Raw genomic sequence first — 15267 nt, 5'->3', positions numbered from 1 at the left:
CACGGCCTGCTCCCGGGACGCAGGCTCCCGCAGCCCCGAGCCGGGGGGGGGGCGCATGGTCTCCTGCTCCCTGCCGCCGCCTCTCACGCGCGCAGAGAAGCTCGGGGAAGGCTCGTAGCGGCTTGCACGCCCCACGCTCCCACGGGCATGGGGTCCGCCAGTGTGGCCCGCACAGCACCTTCGCCCCCCGAGGCCGGCAGACGCACCTGGACTCGTCAGACGTCTCCAGGGCGTGATCGCAGGCGTCAGCCCGCGTCGGATGAGGCCCTGGAGACGGCAAGTCCGGGCGCCCTGCGCACCATCGGCGACACCGTCTGCTCATGCGTCCGCTAAGTGAGCCCGAGGCCTTTGCAGGCGTTGACCAGCGATGCCCTCAGAGGGTCGCGGGGCTGGAGCAGGCCCTGAGTCCTCGGATCCCCACACCCTCTCCACCTGGACAAACGGGCTGACCTCCCGGTGTGCTCCTGTCCTGATTAGGCTGGGGAGCCCTGCCGCGAGGACGGTCGGACTCCCGTAGCCTTGCCGACCCGCGGACATCTGGCCACACTGAGCGCAGGTGCAGGCAGGGCAGGAACATTTGCCCCGTGAAGGTGCACAGGAACCAGATTTCTGTGGCCTCTCCTGACTCAGCACCCGGCTCAGCACCAGGGATATCCCTGATCTGCTGCATAGACGCAGGCCTGGGGTGCAGAGCCCGGAGCCGGACAGGAATCCCACCGTGCGTGGTTCAGAGCCGAGCCTGACCCGTGACGCCCCATGCCGCCCCTGAGCCCCCGTGCATGCTCCACCCCATCCCCCGTGCTCAAGCCGTGGGGGACGTGCCATCGGAGTGCGCTGGGCCGGAAGAGGCGTGGGGTGAGCCAGGCCGGCCCCTGATTTCACAAGGTGCAGAAATGGAAGCCCAGAGAAGTCCCTGCATGTGACCACACAACCACACGCAGTGTGACCGCACTCCAAGGGCCTGCCGGCGGCACCGGGTCCCGGGCCAGGGCCTCCATCGCAAGCATCCTGGGAAAACACATTTGCCAGCTCCCTGAGGAAATTTGCAAGCTTGTCACGAGCAAGCATCTTGTCCACAGAAGGCGCTGTCCGGGGCAGTCCTGAGGGCCACAGGTTCACACGCCCCAGCACCCTGACCCACCCACCCCTGCCTGAGGCCTCCCCAGAGTCCTACAGGGTGGGCAGAGCAACCACCCCGTTTCAGAGAAGGGCCACAGAGAATAAGAGTTTCTCCCGGGCAAAGCAGCCGGGAACGGGGAGCCGCCACACCGGCTGACAGCCACCAGGGCCGCTTACTCTGTTCCGGGCTCTGTGCCGTGCACCCTGCAAGCGTTACCTTTCGCCACCCTCAAACAAGCCTGTCAAGTACGCACTTGTGAATGTTTACGCTCTTCCCACGGATAAAGAACCAGGCTTGGAGAGGTTCAGTTCCACGCAGCACAAGAGGCAGAATGACTTCCAGCTCTGCAGGGCGGGGGTCCTGGGGTTCGACCCTGCCGCACACATCCTTGGGCCCTCCGGGGCGCGGGAGCAAGGCACGGCGGGACCCTGGTACGTGCAGCTGGGTCACAGGTCCACGGAGACGCCGACGCAGGCTGCCCTGCTCTGCCCAGGCGGGCAGGGAGCTCGAGCTGGAGGCAGGGCTTCTATGAAGGTGAAAATGTCCGAGTGGCGACAGACTCCCGAACTTGCTGTGGGCTCTGCGGCTGGGCGCACGCTCCCCTGGTGTCCTCAGCACAGCGATGCGCCAGGACGTCCGGCCGGAGAGCTTTGTGGAGACAGAGTGGAGTCAGGAGGCTTCTCTCTCCAAGGCGGCAGAGCTCTGAGCCTGCCTGTGCCGCCCTCGGGTCGGCCACTGGGCAGTCGTCTCGCCTCCCTCCTGCCGGGGCGGGTGTGCTTTCCAGAACCCTGGGTGCCCAGCAGATACGAAGCCCTGAGAAAGTCTGTGTCTCCCTCAGGAACATTCCAGCAGCTCTTTCCGGAAATCCAGAAGTGAAATTCCTGAAGCCCCCGTTGAGATGGCTGTTCTGATGGTCTTTCCGAACTACCTGGGCCACTCTGACTCCGGATGGTTCCGGCAGCTTTTCCCCTCCACCCTGTCCCCAGATTTTACATGTGTACTCCCATCTGCACAGAACATGACACCTGCTCCCTTTGTGGACACGGGCCCCTTTCTGCGGGCGTGGGTGCTGGACAGGACCCCCGGGAGCCCCTCCCACAGAAACTCCAGGGCCAACGGGCCCCTCCCGGGTGGGTGGACTCACAGCGTTTGGACAGACAGACAGCACAAGCCTGCATGAAGCCTGCTCCCACCTAACTACCGTCCTGAGGCAGGTGGGTGATGGCAGGAGGCAGACCCTCGGGAGAGTCCGGTCCCCTCCCCGCGTGGCAGCTCCCAGGGCTCCTGAGGGGAGATAGACAGGCCTCCCTCCCCTCCCTGGACGCCAGGCGTGGGGTGAGTTACACAAAACCAGTGAAGAAGGCATTGTGCTGCTGGTGGCTATGGAAAACAGGGGTGCGCCTCCGCGGGGCCCAGCCCAGGCCACGTTCTCGCCCCAGAGGCATGCCCACACCGCTCCCACACCGCAGGAAGAGGCCACCCCGTGCCGTGGAGCAGAGCACAGAGGTGGGGGCTCAGGCTACAGCGTCCAGTGCAGGGGACGCCCACAGGAGCAGCCTGGGACCCTCAGAGCGGGCCCTGGAGCCCATCGGAGCAGGACGGAGGCCACGCAGGCCTTTTCCAGACAGCAGCTGCCAGCTGGGTCTGCTCGCCGCACTGCGGGGCGGATGGAGGCTAGCTTCATTATAATTGTTCATCGCTGGGTTACAGCTCCGTGAAGGAGCTGCCGTCATTGTGCCCATTTCACAGATGAGGAAGCTGAGGGTCAGAGGGCTGAGCTTGTACAAGTTCGTACAAGAAGGGTGGAACCGGGGGACAGGCTGGTCTCAGGCCGCCTCACAGTGGAAGGAAGCTCAGGGCCGACCAGCCCTCAGAAATAGCTCACTCAGGGGCGCCTGGGTGGCTCAGTCCGTTGAGCGTCTGACTCCGGCTCAGGTCGAGACCTCGAGGTCTGTGAGTTCGAGCCCCACATCGGGCTCCGTGCCCACACCTCAGAGCCTGTTTCAGATTCTGTGTCTCCCTCTCTCTCTGACCCTCCCCTGTTCATTCTCTGTCTCAAAAAAAATAAATAAATGTTAAAAAAAATAAAATAAATTTAAAAAAATACAAAAGAAATAGCTCACTCAGGCACCTGCAGCTCCCGTCCAGCAGATTGGCGGGTCAGGTCCATCGTCCAGCAGATTGGCAGATCAGGACCATCGGACCTCCTGGGACACCCTCCGAGGGAAGGCAGAGACCAGGAAGGGACCTGGAGAGACAGAGACGCTACACAGAGCAGGGTAATTGTCAAGTAATTTGCAGTGAATATCTTCAGCAAAAAAAAAAGATGTCAAATCCCTGAAGCAAAAAGGATGGCTATAAAAAAAGATATGCAGAGAACAAAACAGGTTTGGGGGATGAAAACATACAGCTGGATCAAGAAAGGCTCAACAAGGGCGCCTGGGGGGCTCAGTCAGTTAAGCGTCTGACTCTCGGTTCCGTCTCAGGTCGTAATCTCACGGTTCGTGGGACTGAGCTCCACGTCGGGCTCTGTGCTGACAGCGCGGAGCCTGCGTGGGATTCTCTCCCTCTCTCTCTGCCTCTCTCAAAATAAATAAATATTCACTTAAAAAAAGGCTCAACAGAAGGTTTGAAAGAGGAAGTTGGGCTGATGTTGCAGAAAACGGCGATGGGAAAGAGGAGGGAAAGATAAGAAGATGAGAGCTTTTGTTAACAGTTGACTCGTGGAGGCCAGAGGAAGAGAAGACAACACGGAGGGGACGGACGGATTACCCAAGAATATTTTTTCCAAGAAGATGTCTCAAAATCGAAGGTCGTCTGTCTCCGTATTGAAGGGCCCCCAGGCCTCACCTTGAATCGTGCGGAAGACCCACCCCCCCCCCCCCCCCCGTCGGAATGGAAGAATCTTGGAAATAAAGAGAAAACTTCCGAGTCACCGCAGAGACAGAAGTGCTCCTGCAGCGGGAGCCTTCTGCATGCCACAGACTTCTCGAGAAGCCGGGGCTGGGAGAAGGCCCCGAGGGGAGCGGTGACAGCTTGATTAAATAACCCCGGACGCGCAGCTCACGCTCGGCTCCTGTACTAATCAAACACGAGAGGGAAAGTGTCCAGACATAAAAGGTCTCCGGAAACTAGACTGTCCCCGAGGCATAAACCTCGAGAAGAGGTGGCAGGGCTGCTGCATGGGGGCTGGGGCTGCGTGGCCCAGGAGGTGCCCAGGGTGGCCCAGGAGGTGCCCAGGGTGGCCCAGGAGGTGCCCAGGGTGCCCAGGAGGTGCCCAGTGTGGCCCAGGAGGTGCCCAGGGTGGCCCAGGAGTTGCTTAGTGTGGCCCAGGAGGTGCCCAGGGTGGCCCAGGAGGTGCCCAGGGTGGCCCAGGAGTTGCTTAGTGTGGCCCAGGAGGTGCCCAGGAGTTGCTTAGTGTGGCCCAGGAGGTGCCCAGGGTGGCCGAGGTGCCCAGTGTGGCCCAGGAGGTGCCCAGGGTGGCCGAGGTGCCCAGGGTGGCCCAGGAGGTGCCCAGGGTGGCCGAGGTGCCCAGTGTGGCCCAGGAGGTGCCCAGGGTGGCCGAGGTGCCCAGTGTGGCCCAGGAGGTGCCCAGGGTGGCCCAGGAGGTGCCCAGTGTGGCCCAGGAGGTGCCCAGGGTGGCCCAGGAGGTGCCCAGTGTGGCCCAGGAGGTGCCCATTGTGGCCCAGGAGGTGCCCATTGTGGCCCAGGAGGTGCCCATTGTGACCCAGGAGGTGCCCAGGGTGACCCAGGAGGTGCCCAGTGTGGCCGAGGTGCCCAGTGTGGCCCAGGAAGTGCCCAGTGTGGTCCAGGAGGTGCCCAGTGTGGCCCAGGAGGTGCCCAGTGTGGCTCAGGAGGTGCCCAGGGTGGCCCAGGAGGTGCCCAGTGTGGTCCAGGAGGTGCCCAGTGTGGTCCAGGAGGTGCCCAGTGTGGCCCAGGAGGTGCCCAGTGTGGCCAAGGTGCCCAGGGTGGCCCAGGAGGTGCCCAGTGTGGCCGAGACAGTGGGTGGCACGGTTCTGAACTTCGTGGCCACCAAAGCAAATTGGGCACAAGTTTCGAGTGGGGGTGGGGAGGGTGACAGAAGAGTGACGTATATGCTCACAACCCTTATTACTCTGGCCTCTACGCTTGTCCCCAGGGATCCGACCCTGTAGTGTCTGGGCCCTGGGATTTGGGGTGGCGGTTCCACCTGTGACCCCAGGCCTAACCGTTTTCCCAGCATGCCTCTGCAGTTGCAAAGGGCGCTGTGACCCCCGTGAGGCAGAAGGCGACGGAGCATGTGGGTGACAGTGACGGTCAGAGGCCTGGCCCTGGGTGGCCTGGTGAACAGGACCGGGTGGGAGGCCTCTGGAAGGAAGGTAGGCAGGAAGGAAGGTGGTTGTGGTAGGAAGTCACAGCTGCAAATGCCCAGCCAGACAGGGTGGGACCCCAGCAGCAGAGGAGGACCCCCGGGTCCCCACCCCTGTGGACCTCGGTTCTCCGGCTGCAAGCCAAGGAAATCGGACGAGATGGGCTCAAGGCCCTCCTGTGCCCTTGCAGAAGCCGCTGTGGGTCAAAGCACACCATCAGGTGCTGGTAAGGAGGGAATCTGGACGTCAGGGGACCCCTCCTCGTCAACAAGGTCACACGACTCCTTCCTTATCGCTGCAAGACGGCCCAGGACCATCCCCCCCGTCCAGGCGACACCAGGGCGCGTTTCCAGGTGGCCGGTCCCCCTCTCTGTGACGGGCCTGGGGCCCAGACCTGGCTTTTCCACCACACTCTGGAGGCGACAGGGCTCAGTGGGACGGTGGGAAGGAGCTCCCTCATCCCGGGCGGCCCGCGCTCTCCCCCCACCAGCCGCTGCCTCAGGCCCAGAGAAAGCTGAGCACCTGGAGCCCTGCCCGATGAGAGTCCTCGCCTCATACTTTACAGTCAGAAGCTATTAAAGATCCGGCAGAACACAGAAGAGCCGCCGTCTCTGGGGGGAGCAGCAGCTTACGTAAAACCATCGTAGATCTTTGCTCTTGACAAGAAGAGGGGCAGCTAGGGGCAGAACAGAATCGATCCCTCCTCCCGCTCGGATGGGTCCTGATGATTCCCTTAGACTCTGTCAGATGCTGAGCCACGGGACGTATCCCTTGACATTATCCTCTGGGGGTCTCTGGAGGTGGCTGCACACGGAGGGAAGCCGGGGAGACAAAGGAGCCCCGGGTCAGCAGGACTGCACGGCCACCCTCGCCCTGCCCACCTCGCCCTGCACATTCTAGCGGCCTTGCCTGCCTTCACCTGGTGCTGCCACAGCACTGGGGACACCTGCGAGTGGAACCGAGGACACATCAGACATCTGGCAGGTCACCGGGTGCCCGTCAACTGAAGTGACGTCCCGCGGTACACAGCCCCCCCCCATCACTCACCTCTGCATGCCTGCATGGCCTGCCCCCGGTTTTCCCTGTGGTCACTGGACAGCAGCCTTGGGGAGGAGTCAAGTCCTCCAGCCGGGGTCGGTCTTGGGGGACATCCTACAGACGCAGTCTCGGCGGCCTCTGGCCCCAAGCCCAGGGAGGACCTTATTCTTTCTGGGAAGAAGACCGGGAACCGGGCCCCGCCTAGAGGAGCCCACCCGCTCACAGGCCCGTCACCCCAATTCTCCACAGCATCCCATGGCCGCAGCTCGGGACCCGTGTCGAACTCTGAAGCCCGGGGTGGGTTGGGCAAGGGTGGGGGGTTGCCACGGGGAGGCCCCAGGCTCTGGGGACCACAGGGCTCACACACCGTGCCCACGGCCTTCCCAATTCACGCAGAATTTCTGTCCACGCCCTCCATGCACGTTGCCGACGGCTCTGAGATGGGGAACAGGCTCAGGATTGACAGCGAGGGATGAAGGGCTCTCTCTGGCCACATCCCAGAGGTGGGCTGCTCCTTGCGGGGCCCCGGGGGCCTCCCCACCCCATGAGCCAGGCTGAGCAGTCCAGCCCGAAGACTCTGGTTCCACAGATGGAGGCATGGAGGGAATTTTGTTAATCCACAACACTTTTAAGAGCTGAAAAACAGGTTCTCAGGTTTCAAGACGTCCCCCCACTGCCTTAAATGTGAAACAGGAGTCCTGAGTATAAAACGCAGGTTCTAAGGGTTAGGATAACAGAGCCTGTGCCCCGTAGGTCCCACCCCCAGGCCCGGAGCATCCAGCACAGCTGTTGGGCTGACAGGGCGGCTCCTGTGGCACCAAGCCACAAAGAGTCTGCAGAAGTTTCTGGAATCGGCTGCTTCCTCCTCTGCCCATCTCAGCCATGCCCCTGGTGCTGCCTAGTGAGCAGCAGAGTCCCAAGCACCCCGCTGTCCTGCCTGTGTGGTTGGGGTCTCGTGCCCCTGGGGTGCAGGGAAGTGGGGAGATAGCCTGTCCACTCAAGAGGCCTCCCCAGTCCAGCCAGGCAGGAAGCAGGGGCAGAGGGTCACCTCACCCTCCCCCGAGAGCCCCAGGACCTTAGCACAGCACCATACCCTTGGCTGGTGATGCTCCTCTCCCTGCACGACCCCAACACACACACACACACACTCCCAGCCTTCTTAGAAATATCTGCCCCGCCGCTGGAGAAGGCTATTGTCGAAACCCAATTAACCCCTGCGGTGGTTGATTTTATGTGTCAGCTTGCCTGGGCACGGTGCCCAGTTGTTTGGTCAAACATCTGTCTAGATGTTGCTGAAGTTAATTTTTTTAGACGTGATAAATATTTACCATCGGTTGACCTTAAGTGAAGCAGATTAGCCTCCACAATGTGGCTGAGCACCGTCCACCCAGTTGAAGGTCTTAAAGGAAAAGACCGTTCCCCACAGAAGGAGCGGGTCTTGCTTCCGGACCACAACATCGACTCTCGTCGATGGCTGTCCCCTGCCAGCCAGCCCTGCGGATCCCGCTTTCCGGACCCCACAATGTCGGGATGTCTGTGTCTGTCCTGTCGGTCCTGTTTCTCCAGACGAGGCTGGCTGATGCCTCCCAGGAGGCCCTGCTATTCAGTCGCAGATGAAGGCCTAGACATACAGACACTGGCACAAGGAGGCTTCGGATGTTTCTGTTTTCACGAGACGCCTGGGGTGGCCCAGGCGAGAAGGACCCTGAATCCCGTTGGGCCTTCGTGGGAAGGTGCCCTAAGGCCCCAGTGACGCCGGCCATGGAGGCAGGGGTGGGGCCGGTGGGGGGCTCTGTGTCAGAGCAGGGGGGCCGTGTGGGGCTTTCTCCCTTGGGAGGCCTGGAGTCTTGTCCACACGCTGGTGAGCAAAGCCCGGGCCGCCCCTCCAGTGCCTCAGCGCTCCGGAGGACGACCCCTGCTCTAGGCTGAGTGTGTCCTCCCCCAGATTCTTATGTCAAAGCCCCAGCCCCCACCGGGATGCTGTTTGCACGTGGGCCTTTGGGAAGTAATTACAGTTGGATGGGGTCCTGAGAGTGGGGCCCGGGATTAGTGCCCTGGTAAGAAGAGGTCCCAGGGCACTTCCTCTTTCTCCCCACGGTGTGAGGGCACAGTGAGAGGACAGCCGCCCGCAAGCGGGGAGGAGCCCTCCCAGGAACCGAGTCTGACCTGGGCCCCCAGCCTCCAGAACTGTGAGAGGTAAACGCGTGCGTCACACAGACCCGCGGATCCAGGCCGCGCCTCTCAGCCCGGCTGCCACGCGGCAGGAGTGCTGATCCCGGGGTCCAGGGAGAGGGGTTAGGACCAGACTCCGGAGCCCCCCTGGCTGGGGAACACAGGCCACGAGCACGTTCTGGGACCCCCTGTCTGCCCTGAACAGAAGGAGGCGAGGGGTCACCTCTCCCATTGTCGTTGGTGGATCAGACGAGGGGAGACGCTTTGTAAACTGGGCTGATGCTCTCCCTGGACACCGCCCTGGGCCCAGAACTGACATCCCAAAGGCACAGAAATTCATCTAAGAGGAGCCACCAGGAGGCCGTCCTGCTCATCACCAAGGCCCGCCTCGTGTCCAGGGGAGCTGCCGGCCGTGGGAAGGGCCGCCCGGGAGGCAGCGAGCTGTCAAGGGGCCCGTCCACTCCGCCCGGCACCCTCCCCACAGACACGAAGGGGAGGCCATCCCACCCTGGGTTCCTGTGCGATCGTGGGGGACCCTGGCTGGGAACGGCACCTGCCACGTGGGGCCCCGCACCGCGGCTGGCCAGGCAGTGACGAGGGACCATCTGACCCTCTGCTCTCTGACGGGGGAAGCCCTGGAGGTCATCTCTGAGCCCATCACCTCCCCGACCCAAGCACCCCAAGGGCCAGGACGTGGGGAGGGGCAGTGAAGAACGGGACCAGATGGCTAGTGCAGCACAGCCCGGTCCCCTGCCACTGGGCGTGGGCACGATTCGCCAGAAACGACGTGCACTCGGAGGCGGCCGGGTGCAGACGTCACAGAATCAGGAGCCACTGCCCCTCGTAAGTACAAACCCGGGGCAGCCAGTGCCCGTGAATTCGCCGTTCGTCCCTCGTTCAGCCTGTCAGGGTCGCCAAGGCCCTAAGGGTCCAGCCAGGGTGGCCGTGTCCTCGGCAAGTGTGGCAGCCGGACGCTGAGTGCCGTGAGCCAGCAGAGGAGTGCAAATTTGCACACTGGCTGTGAGCGCCGCTAATACCCACCCCAGTCAAAAGCCAGTATTTGCAGGCCAGCCATAGAAGCCCCCGACTTTGGGCAACGCTGTTTCATCCAACGGACATTTTGGAACGTCCTTGCCCCTTCTTACGTTCTAGTAAGCGAGTCACCCAGGGCATCTGTGACGTCACTGCGCGCTCTGAGGGCGAGGGGAGGTGGCCCAGGGCGGTCCGAGGCCCGGAAGGCCATCACCTGGGTGTTAGAGCCCATGAGAACAGCCACCCCTTGCCACGAGGGCGGACGCCTCCCGGGGCCGCTCCCGGGTTGAGGTACAGATAGAATCCCACGCCCCGTAGCTGCCTTCACAATAATCCCTTTTCACCACGTCAAGGGCGGCCGAAAGCTGCCACCTGCCTCCTGTTACATCTCCCCGTAACGCCGTGGGCGGCCGCATTCCGCAGGTGACAGATCACCCCTGGGGCCCCGGCTGTGCAGTTGACCCCTTTGGGCCGGGGGGACGTCCAGGAGCCCACGGGTCCGCTCCAGGGAGAAGGAAAAGGTTCTCTTCGGATCTGGTAGCTTCTGTGGCTTCCGGTGACCTTCAGGACGAACTCGAACTCCACAAAACGGCATCCACGGTGTGTCCAGGGGCCTCACTGCCTCCTGAGCCACGGGGACACAAAATATCCAGCCTCCAAGGTGAACCTGACCGCGTCTGCATCCGACCCAAAACCGTCAGGCGTGCAAACAAGCAGGAAAGAGCGGCCGCTGTGCAGCCTGTGCGGCGGGCCAGGGGCACCCCTGGGGTGACCAGGAAACGCCCTGGAGGGAGGCGCTGGGGCAGAGCCGGGAGCCCTAAGAAGCCTCGTGGGCAGGCGGGTCCCGGGCTCTGAGAGCCCGTTGGCCAGGGCAGGGGAGCGGAGGGCCCCTGCCGTTTCGCCTAGAACAGAAAGGCACACTTTCACAGACACGCGCTTCCGGGGACGAGAGGTGCCACACGGCAGTCTTCTGTTACCATCGCTCTCGATCAGACTTCACACTGTGCCCTGCGACAAAAATGGAATTCGCTTCGAATCTCATTTCAGGAGAAACGCACCATGTAAATAAAGAGAAAGAAATGAATGGCTAATTAAATCCTCTTTATATTTAGTATGAGATTAAACGGAAACTTATAGAATCTGCAAGTTGGCACGCGGTAAGTACCCCCCCAACCCCCAAAACTGCTAATTTGGAAGGGATGCATTTACTTAGCCGCGACTCAGTATTGCTATTCTGAATAACGCGCCCAGGGAGATTCCGAGTGAGGCCCCGAGGGTGAGTTTTATTCCTGGAGAACGTCCGCCTCCCCCAGAGGAACAGGCTGCCAGGAAGGGGGCCAGGAGCACCCTAAGGTCACAGCAGAAACCCTTTCGCCCCGGAACACGGCATCCAGAAATAAACCCAAGGGGAGAAACCAGAAGAAGGACAGGCGGGCTGGCTTCGCCTCTGCGAGAGGGGCGGGCAGTGGGGTGTTTCGGGGCGCCACGAGGGGTGACGAGTGCCACGGGGACACCTGCACTCAGGAACGCCAAGGCCACTCCACGCAGACGTCATGGAGAGGGAGCTGGTCACTGGGGCGCCTGGGTGGCTCGTCCGTTAAGCGTCCGACTTCGGCCCAGGTCATGATCTCACGGTTCGTGGGTTCAGGGCCCGCGTGGGACTCTGTGCTGACAGCTCGCGGAGCCTGGAGCCTGCTTCGGATATTGTGTCTCCCCCTCCCCCTCTGCCCCTCCCCTGCTCATGCTCTGCCTCTGAAGAAAAGGATCCAGTAGCTACACAACTTCGTGCCCTCCCTTAAGAATTCTAAATGGACACAGGGCTCCCGGCGGCTCAGTGGGTTAAGCATCCGACTTCAGCTTGGCTCAGGTCACGATCTCAGTTTGTGAGTTCAAAACCCACATCGGGCTCTCTGCTGACAGCTCAGAGCCTGCTTTGGATCCTGTCTCCCTCCCTCTCCACCCCTCCCCGCCAAAAATAAACAAAACGTTACAAAGAAGAATTCTAAGCGGGGAGGTGAGTCACGCACTGGGCCCTCCCTCGCTATTCAACCCTCCGCACCCCCGGGCGGCCTGGGCCCCTCGCTCTGGGCCTGGGTCCTCCAGCTCTGACCCAGCTCTGCACACAGGCCCTGCCTGGTGTCTTCACCCCTTCACTCCCTCCGCCAACCCGGCTCTTGTCCGCTTTCGATTCTGCATCAGCCGTCCGGCTCAAAGCTGGCAAAGACACGTGTGTGTGCACACACGTGTGCATTTGTGTCCGTGTGGGGGTGTGTGTGTGCACAGGGTTGTGGCGCTGTGTGCATGGACATGTGCACACACACATTTGATCAGGTGCTTTAATCAAATATGTAAACTAAAGATAAAAATCAGGCCTGATGCATTGTTCAAGGCACTTTTATTTACTTTCTTTTTAATTTTTTTAATGTTCATTTATATATTTGAGAGAGACACAGAGTGTGAACAGGGGAGGCGCAGAGAGAGAGGGAGACACAGAATCCGAAGCAGCTCCCGGGCTCCGAGCTGCCAGCACAGAGCCCGATGTGGGGCTCGAACTCATGAACCGCGAGATCGTGACCTGAGCCGAAGTCGGGTCGGAGGCTCAACTGACTGAGCCCCCCCCAGGTGCCCCTAGTTAAAGGCACTTTTAATCCAAAAATCTAAATTATTTATTAAAATTAATGGCCCAAAAATTAAATAATAAATAAATAAGTAAATAAATAAAACTGATGGCAAATCCAACCTACCAGAAATGTTGACAGTATTTCCTTCTTTGTTGAAGTGTAGTGAACATACCTGAGTTATTATCCGTAGGAGTCTCAGAGGCACAGTATGATGAGTCCACAATTCTATGCATCACCGTAATCACCCTGCTAAGTGTTCCTTTCGTCCCCTTCACCTATGTCACCCGCCCCCCACCCACACCTCCTCTGGTGACCACCAGTGTGTTCTCCATATTTAAGTGCTTTTGCGTTTGTCTCTTTCTGTGGTCGTTTGTTTCATTTCTTAAATTCCACGAACGAAGAAAATCACGTGGTTTTTGTCTTTCCCCGACTGGCTTATTTTGCTTCACATCATATTCTCTAGATCCATCCATGTTGTTGCAAATGGCAAGATTTCACTGTTTTTTACGCTGAGTGATATTCTGTGTGTGTGTCTGTACACGCACACGCGCACGCGCACACACAACCGCCTCTCCTCCACCCCTACTCATGTGTCGATGGACACTTGGGCCCTTTCCATGTCTTGGCTACTGTAAATCATGCTGCAGTAAACATAGGGTGTGCACACCTTTTCGAACTAGTGTTTTAAATATGGAAATTTTGACGGGAAATCATCTCAACAAAGCTGACCTTTTGTTTAACTGTTTGAAAATTAAATCCCTCCTCAGAAATGACACTTTGTTTTGCGAAAGTCACTTCCACTCATGCCGTCTGAGGAGGAAGGCTGGACCAGCTGGGTACTCTGTCTCGTTTGCCTTAGCACTTTGGCCCCCAGGCCTTGCCGGCCCCTAGGAGGGTTCCATCCCCGCGGTCCCCAGCTCTCCAGCCACACAGCTGGGACGGGACCGCCTCTTGTTCCCGGGACACAGGACAGGAGTGAGGGGAGCCGCTCCTCTGGGGCCTGGCTGCCCAGGCCCTTTAATACACGTGCGCTTTAATACACGGAGTGCGTGCACCTGAGTGTGCGCTGAGTGCGTGTGAGTGCGCGTGTGTCACACAGGGTGCCCGCAGTCGTGCAGAGCCCAGGCCAGTGGCCCCGGTGGCCGGGTGTAAGGGCCACAAGCTGTGCGTGCACCCATGCACACGTGTGCGAGGACATGGTGCCTGCATGTGTGTGTGCACAGGTGTGTGAGGGCAGGTGCCCGCGTGTGTGTGCCCGCACGGGTGTGGGTGCACGATGTGTGTGGTGCATGAGCACATGTGAGGGGCATCCGTGCACATGTACGTGGGTATCGTGTGCAGAGTTTGTATGGGTCTGGGGGGGGTGTGCACACTCGCGCGTGCAAGACACGAAAGGTGACGGAACGCCACCAGGCAGGACGCCTCCTACGCTGCTCAACTTCACGTCCCGGGGTGAGGACTTGTGTCCCCGGGGCTTTCCGTCCAGCCCTGCGAGTGTCCTGGGCAGTGTGACCTGGGGAGGAGTCGCCTGACCCCGGCTGTCCCCTGAGGGGCTGGGGTGGGGGAGCACCAGCCCACAGGCGGGGCGGGGTGAGTCTCCTCCCCAGCCACCAGGGGTCCCGGGGTGGGGGGGGGGCCTGTCTGAACCCTGGGACCCTCCTTCCCCCCGCGTTGGTAATTTCAGCCTCGGGGGAGGCCGTGTTTTCTGTTTGGCTTTGTTTTTTAGCTCTTGGTAGTACTTATTAATGGTTTTCATTTCCTCAAAAATTACAGCTGTTGTGATGTTAATGGAGCTAATTGTTACTATTCAGCAGCTGGAGTGCTAATCTAGCACCTGCTAATAAAGACACATCCCGGGAAGTTTGGAGAAAATGACCGGATCATCCAGTGTTACCATGTCACTCTGTGACAAGTGGAAATTATAAAGGCAGAGCATGGGGGGGTGTCGGTGTCTGAGAACCCACAGGGCGTGCGACACGTCTGCTCCGTGTGCATGGCATCTGCGTCGCACGGACGGGGCTGGTCTTGTGCAGAACACCGCGCACTGTGACGTTTTCTACGAGCGGCCGTCCCACACGCTGAAGAGTGCCTCTGTGTGTCGAGGGACAGAAACGAAGCCAGACCCCGGAGAGCACCGTGCGTGGGCCTGCCGGCTGTCCCCAGTCCCGGGCGGGCAGGGACCCCGGACCCAGGCTGGCACCCACCCGTCCGTCCTGGCTGTGGGGCCAGGCCCAGCGGGGAGGAAGGCGAGCCCAGCATCCTCTGTGGTCCGGGACAGCTGGCCTCCCCCTCCTGCCTTCCCTGCAGGCTGAGCATCCGCCTGCTCCCTCCCTCCCTGCAGAGCCCCTCCCCTCCCCTCCCCTTCCCTCCCTGCTCAGGGATCTCCATCCTGAGTTCTCAGGGAAAGGAGGATCAGAGGATGGGCAGAAAAGTAACAAGTGTGGGAACGGGCCATGAATTCCCTGGACAACTTTGCTGCCGTCCTCCCAAGGGGCCTCTCTTCTCTGGGGGCGACTCTCCTCCTTCAGACCCCCGCCCGGCTCTGCCTGGACACACAGGCTCTGTGCAAGGAGCTCACCGCCTCACTCCACTTTGCAGGGACAGAAATTGATTCCCCGGGGCCGCGGGGGCCACCGGCGGGGGGCGGGGGGGCAGAGTTGGTGCTGGACCCTGCACTCATGCCCTAAGGAGCTACCACAAACAGCTAGGCCTAGACCGATGGGAATATCTTGTCTCGCGGCTCTCGAGGCCAGAGCCTGAGGTCCAGAGGCAGGGCTGGCTCCTTATAGACCCAGCTCCGTGCCTCTGTCCTGGCTTCTGGGGGCGTCAGTAATCCCGGGTGACCCTGGGCTTGTCCGCTCTCCGCCTCCGTCTTCACATCCCCTCTCCTCTCGGTGTCCCTCCCCTTCCTTCTAAGGACACTTGTCATTGGACT

The sequence above is a fragment of the Puma concolor genome, chromosome C1 (assembly GCF_028749965.1).
Source record: "Puma concolor isolate L17-30 chromosome C1, mPumCon1.1.hap2, whole genome shotgun sequence".
NCBI lineage: Eukaryota > Metazoa > Chordata > Mammalia > Carnivora > Felidae > Puma > Puma concolor.
The sequence above is the reverse complement of the archived record's forward strand: the minus strand, read 5'-3'. Positions refer to the sequence as shown.